The 6,374-nt window shown below is 47.4% G+C and overlaps 1 non-coding gene across 1 annotated transcript; it reads left to right on the top strand.

Moving 5' to 3' along the window:
- Positions 1 to 5,999: 5,999 nt before the first annotated feature.
- Positions 6,000 to 6,071, top strand: trnah-gug (transfer RNA histidin (anticodon GUG)). The gene has a single exon. It is a non-coding gene; the product is annotated as a tRNA-His (tRNA).
- Positions 6,072 to 6,374: the final 303 nt, after the last annotated feature.

The raw sequence follows: 6,374 nt of genomic DNA, 5'->3' as shown, positions 1-6,374 counted from the left end.
TGTATCATCTGCCAACTTCTTAATCATGCCCGCTACATTTAAGTCTAAATCATTAATATATACCACAAAAAGCAAGGGACCTAGTACTGAACCCCGTGAACCCCAATGGAAACAGCCTTCCAGTCACAATCCGTCAACCATGACCCTTTGCTTCCTGCCACTCAGCGAATTTTGAATCCAATTTGCGACTTTCCCCTGGATCCCATGGGCTTTTATTTTTTTGACCAGTCTGCCATGTGGGACCTTGTCAAAAGCCTTGCGAAAATCCATGTACACTACATCAAACGCATGACCCTCATCAACCCTCCTTGTCACCTCCACAAAAAATTCAATCAAGTCAGTCAGACAAAACCTTCGCTTAACAAATCCATGTTGACTGTCCTTGATTAATCCGTGCCTTTCTAAATGAAGGTTCATGCTGTCCCTCAGAATTGATTCCAATAATTTGCCCACCACCGAGGTTAGACTGACTGGCCTGTATTTACTGGGTCTGTCCTTTTCTCCATTTTTAAAGAACGGCCAACTTTAGCAGTCCTCCAATCCTCCGACACTATGCCTGTAGCCAGGGACGATTGGAAAATGATGGTCAGAACCTCCCTTATTTCCTCCGTTGCTTCTTTCAACAGCCTGGGATACATTTCATCCGAGCCTGGCAATTTATCTACTTTCAAAGATGCTAAACCCCTTAATACTTCCTCTCTCATTATGTTTATCCCATCCAATATTTCACATTCCTCCTCCTTAACTACAATCTCTGCATTGTCCCCCTCTTTTGCGAAGACAGACGCAAATTATTCATTGAGAACCATTCCCACGTCTTCCACCTCCACGAATAGGTTATCTTTTTGGCCTCTAATAGGCCCTACTCTTTCCTTAGTTATCCTCTTGCTCTTTATGTATTCATAAAATATTTTGGGTTTTCCTCAATTTTACTTGCCAGTATTTTTTAATGCCCTCTCTTTGCTTTCCTAATTTCCTTTTTAATTTCACCACCATTTAATTATTTCTCACCATTTAAAACATAATCTGTTCTTTTATTCTTCCCATCAAAGTGAATAACCTCACATTTCCACACATTGTACTCCATCTGCCGCCTTCTTGCCCACTCACTTAACCTGTCTATATCCCTTTGCAGACACGTTGTGTCCTCCTCACAGTTTACTTTCCCATCTTGCTTTGTATCGTCAGCAAACTTGGACACATTGCACTCGGTCCCTCCATCTAAGTCGTTAATACAGATTGAAAATAGCTGACACCCAAAAACGGCCGGCAATGCTCTCTGTTCAGTAAAGAGGAACTTCCCTGCTTGGAAATTCGTCCCAGCCTTGTTGAGGTGCAACACGTCCATCTTGTGCAGGTCTTTAATATTAATCAATACACAATGAGGCCCTGGGAAAGCGAATATCTCTCCACAGATGTTGCCTGATCTGTTGAGTGTTGCCAGTAGTTTCTGGGTTTATTTTCGAGCTTTCACTATAGCAGTTTTCCTGACAATCTGCAACTTGCCTCAAGGGCGCAGCTTCAAGAACAACTTTCTTGGGCTCTTCTCACACACAAGATCGCACTTTACTTTCCGACACACGCGCTTTAAAATCTGCCGTTTCCACACACGAGAATTTGAAAGACCTTTCGCTCATGGCCTGTAATCGCTCCTTTTTCATCACAGGCGCTCTTTACATTTATCCTCTACTCGATTCAATCACAAATTTCAACAGAACTATAAAGATCAAGGCGGAACACTTCCGATCTTACTGCACCGCCCCAACTTGCCAAATGTGCACCTTTCAACCTCCATTCGCAGCTGTGCAGCGCTGCCCGTCATTCACGCAACTCAACTGCTGAGAGAAAAGATCCAACAAGCATCAAAACAAAAACCAGTTGTTCAGTTACCATCCCATGGATCACAAGATTCCACAAGTAAATTTCGTGAACATCCGGGCGGCTGTCTTTCCAGAGACCAGCCCTGCTTTCGTCGTGTTTTTCTGTCGAGAGGTCACGCAGATCGAAACGTATCGATTGCTTTCAAGGCACAAATGAACATTGGTGTGAATGGGACATGTGCCCAATAGAAACAGCGGTCGGAGCAGAACAAACTTAAAGGCGTGAGATCGTGAAAGTGAATGTTAGAGTCGGCAATGGAGCAGGAAAGTGTCAATGAAATGGAAGGAGGAAAGTAAAGGCGGCCGATTGACTGTGGAAGGAAGAGAAAGCTGGGAGAAGAGGCGGGTTTGAACTGTGGAACATCAAGTACAGGCATGTGAGAGTGCTGGGATTTGATGGAATATTAGATTTGCTTTCACGTATCAAAGATGACTGCATTCTATTAGCATGAGAGGCAGAAGACAAAAGACGCAGCGCACAACACAGAGTACGAACCACTATACGATCACGGCACCACATCCCACCTGTGCAAACGTTGTCTGTACTATTTACCTTTAACGTAGCAAAACGTCCCAAGGCGCTTCACAGGAGCGGATTTAAACAAAATTTGACACCGAGCCACAGAAGGAGATATTAGAAGCAAAATACTGCAGATGCTGGAAATCTGAAATAAAAACAGAAAATGCTGTAAATACTCAACAAGTCAGGCAGTGTCTGTGGAGAGAGAAACAGAGTTAACGTTTCAGGTCGATGACCCTTCGTCAGAAATGGAAAAGGTTGAAGATTAAACAGTTTTTAAGCAAGTACAGAGTCAGGAAAAGGGATGGGGGAGGAAGGGGAGGGGAGGAAAGAACAAAAGGGAAGGTCTCTGATAGGGTGGAGGGCAGGAGTGATTAAATAACAAAAGGGATGATGGTGCAAGTCAAGGAGGGTGGTAATGGGACAAGTAAAGAAACAAAAGATGGGTCAAGAGGAGCTGTAAATGGCAACATTAGAACCATAACCAGCACTTGATCTCCGAAAAAATGTGATCAGTGTTTATGATCTGAAGTTATTGAAATCCATGTTGAGTTCAGAAGGTTGTACAGAGCCTGATCGAAAGATGAGGTGCTGTTTCTCGAGCTTATGTTGAACTTCATTGGAACGGAGTCGGAGGCCGAGGACAGAGAGGTCAGAGTGGGATTGGGACGGGGAATTAAAATGGCAACAGACCGGAAGCTCAGGTTCACGCTTGTGGACCGAGCGGAGGTGTTCAGCAAAGCTATTACAAATAAATCGCTGTTTCACCTGGAAGGAATGTTTGGGGCCCTGGAAGGTGGGAAGGGAGGAGGTGAAAGGGCAGGTGTTGCATCTCCTGCGCTCGAGTCGGAAGGTACCGTGGGGAGGAGAGCGGGTGTTTGGGGTGATGGAAGAGTGGACCAGGGTGTTGTGGAGGGAGCGGTCCATTATGAAGGCTGAAAAGGGAGGGGAGGGGAAGATGTTTTTGGTGGTGGCATCGCGCTTGGACGTGGAGGAAATGGCGGAGGTTCATACATTGAATGTGGAGGCTGGTGAGGTGGAAGGTAAGGACAAGGAGGACCCTATCATGGTTCTGGGAGGGAGGGAGGGGAAGAGGCAAGGGCAGAAGTGGAGTCAATAGGACCGACACAGTCGAGGGCCCAGTCAACTGCAGTGGAGGGGAGTCCTCGATTGAGGAAAAAGGAAGACAGATCGGAAGCATTTGTGTGGATGGTGGCATCATCAGAACAGACACGACGGAGATGGAGAAACTGGGAGAACAGAATAGAGTCCTTACAGGAAGCGGGGTGGGATGAAGTGTAATCAAGGTAGCTGTTGGGGTCGGTGGCCTTATAACAGATATTGGTTGACAGACCATCCCCGGAAATGGAGATAGAGAAGTCGAGGAAGGGAATGGAAGGTTCAGAGATGGACCGTGTGAAGGCGAGGGAAGGGTGGAAATTGGAAGCGAACTTGATTGGGGCGAGAGCAGGAAGCAACATCGATGTAACAGAAAAAGAGGTGAGGGGAACAGAGTAGTACTGGAACAAAGAATCTTCCACGTATCCCCCAGAAAAAGTCAGGCATAGCTCGGACCCACATGAGTTCCCATAGTGACATCTTTCATTTGGAGAAAGTGAGTGGAGTCAAAGGAGAAGTTGTCCAAAGTAAGAACAAGTTCAGCCAGACGGAGGAGAGTGGTGGAGGATGGGGATAGGTTGGGCCTTCGTTCATGGAATAGGCGGAGGGCCCGCAGGCCGTCCTGTTGTGGGGGGTGTGGGGGGGGGGGGGTGGTGGTGGTGGAGGTGTAGACGGACTGGAAGTCCATGGTGAAAAGGAGACAGTTAGGGCCGGGGAACTAGAAATTGTTCAAGTGGCGCATGGAGTTGTAAGATTCGTGGATATAGGTCGGAATAGACTGGACGAGGGGAGAGAAAGTAGAGTCAAACTAGGAAGAAATAATTATCCGGGGGCACGAACAGGCTGAGACGATGGATCTCCTGGGTCAGTTCTGCATGTGGATCTTGGAAGGAGTTAGAAGCGGGGTTGGGGGACAATGAGGTGGAGGCCTTGGGGAGGAAGATCTCCAGAGGAGATGAGGTCATTGACGGTCTGGGAAACTATGGCTTGATGTTCGGTGGTGGGATCACGCTCCAAGGGGAGGTAGGAGGAGGTATCGGAGAGTTGGCGTTCAGCCGCCGCTAGGTAGAGGTCTGTTCGCCTCACAACAACAAGAGCGCCGCCATTGTCAGCAGGTTTAATGACAATGTCAGGGTTGGACCTGAGAGAACGGAGTGCTGCGAGTTCAGATGGAGGGAGGTTGGAGTGAGTGAGGGGAGTAAAGAAATTGAGACGGCCGATGTCACGCCGGCAGTTCCCAATGGAAAGATCAAGAGAGGGTAACAGGATAGAGGGAGGGGTCCAGGTGGAATGAGAAATCTGAAGATGGGAGACAGGGTCCGCTGTGCGGGGGGAAGACTCCTGGACAAAGAAATGGGCGCGGAGGTGAAGGCGACGGAAGAAGAGCTCAGCATCGTGTCGAGCTCGAAACCCATTGAGGTGGGGGCGTAAGGGGATGAAACTGAAGCCTTTGCTGAGGACTGACGTTCGGTGTCAGAGAGGGGAAGGTCAGAGGGAATGGTGAAAACACGACAAAGAGATTGGAGGGAGGGGTGGGGTCAGAGGAAAGTGAAGGGGAAGAAGGATCGGGAGGGTTGTTGGTATCTAAGAGTTGTTGAAACTTGCGGTCCTTGACATCTAAGAGGAAGGAAAAAAGTTTTTTGTTGAAGCGCCGGATGAGGCGAAGGATGAAATGGAACTGCGGACCAGGACAGCTCTGAAGTAGAGAGAGTCGGTGCTGCTGAAGAGAGAGTGTTTGATCAGGTTTCTACTGAAACTCACTTTCTCAGCAACTGTGTCCGGCTCCGACTTATTCCACGTGGATTCCAACTTAAATTCCACCCTTCATGTTTCGGATCCACCCATGATTCCAGATATCTCCATGATATTCAGCGTTCCTCCAACCACTGCTCCCGCCGCTTCCTGAGATCCACGCTCAACGCCACGCACCGCCACATGCTCACTCTCGACCTCTCTCTCCACGCATGGTTTTTATCCCATCCGCGCCATTATTGCATTTACCGTTTGATGTGTTGGTTCCTTCATTATATTCATCCAGAAGTCCTGGGTTTCAGTCCAATCCGAAGCCACGGTGGATGAATTTTGCATTGCTCGCTGAACTCTGCTCAAATCAGCAAAGTCCTGATTGGCGGCCGGAGGTGTTGCGAGTGGAAGATGTGAATAACGTGAAGTATCAATCAAAGTGCACAATTTCTGTTTAATCTTCAACCTTTTCCAGTTCTGACGACGGATGATCGACCTGAAACGTTAACTCTGTTTCTCTCTCCACAGATGCTGCCTGACTTGCTGATTATTTACAACATTTTCTGTTTTTTTTTCAAATTTCCAGCATCGGCAGTATTTTGCTTCTGATATCTCCTCATGTGGTTCAGTGTCAAATTTTGTTTGAAAACGTGACTGTGAAGCCCCTTGCGATCTTTTGCTACCTTAAAGGAGCTTTATAAATATCACAGGTAGAGCAGTTCCAGTTGTGGTGTGGCGCCGTGATCGTATAGTGGTTAGTACTCTGCGTTGTGGCCGCAGCAACCTCGGTTCGAATCCGAGTCACGGCATAGTTTTTGTCTTCTGCCTCTCTTGCTCATCGAATGCAGGAATATATCAATCTTTAATGCATGAAATAAAACCAAATATTCCATCAAATCCCAGCACTCTCACATGCCTGTACTTCATGTGCCGTCGTTCAAACCCGCCTCTTCTCCCAGCTTTTTCTTCCTTCCACAGTCAATAGGCCGCCTTTACTTTCCTCCTTCCATTTCATGAACATTGCCGACTCCAACATTCACTTTCACGATCTTATGCCTTTAAGTTTGTTCTGCTCCGACCGCCGTTTCTATTGGGCACATGTCCCATTCGCA

Source organism: Heptranchias perlo, unplaced genomic scaffold (assembly GCF_035084215.1).
Source record: "Heptranchias perlo isolate sHepPer1 unplaced genomic scaffold, sHepPer1.hap1 HAP1_SCAFFOLD_163, whole genome shotgun sequence".
NCBI lineage: Eukaryota > Metazoa > Chordata > Chondrichthyes > Hexanchiformes > Hexanchidae > Heptranchias > Heptranchias perlo.
This window is presented reverse-complemented; position numbering and strand designations above follow the sequence as displayed.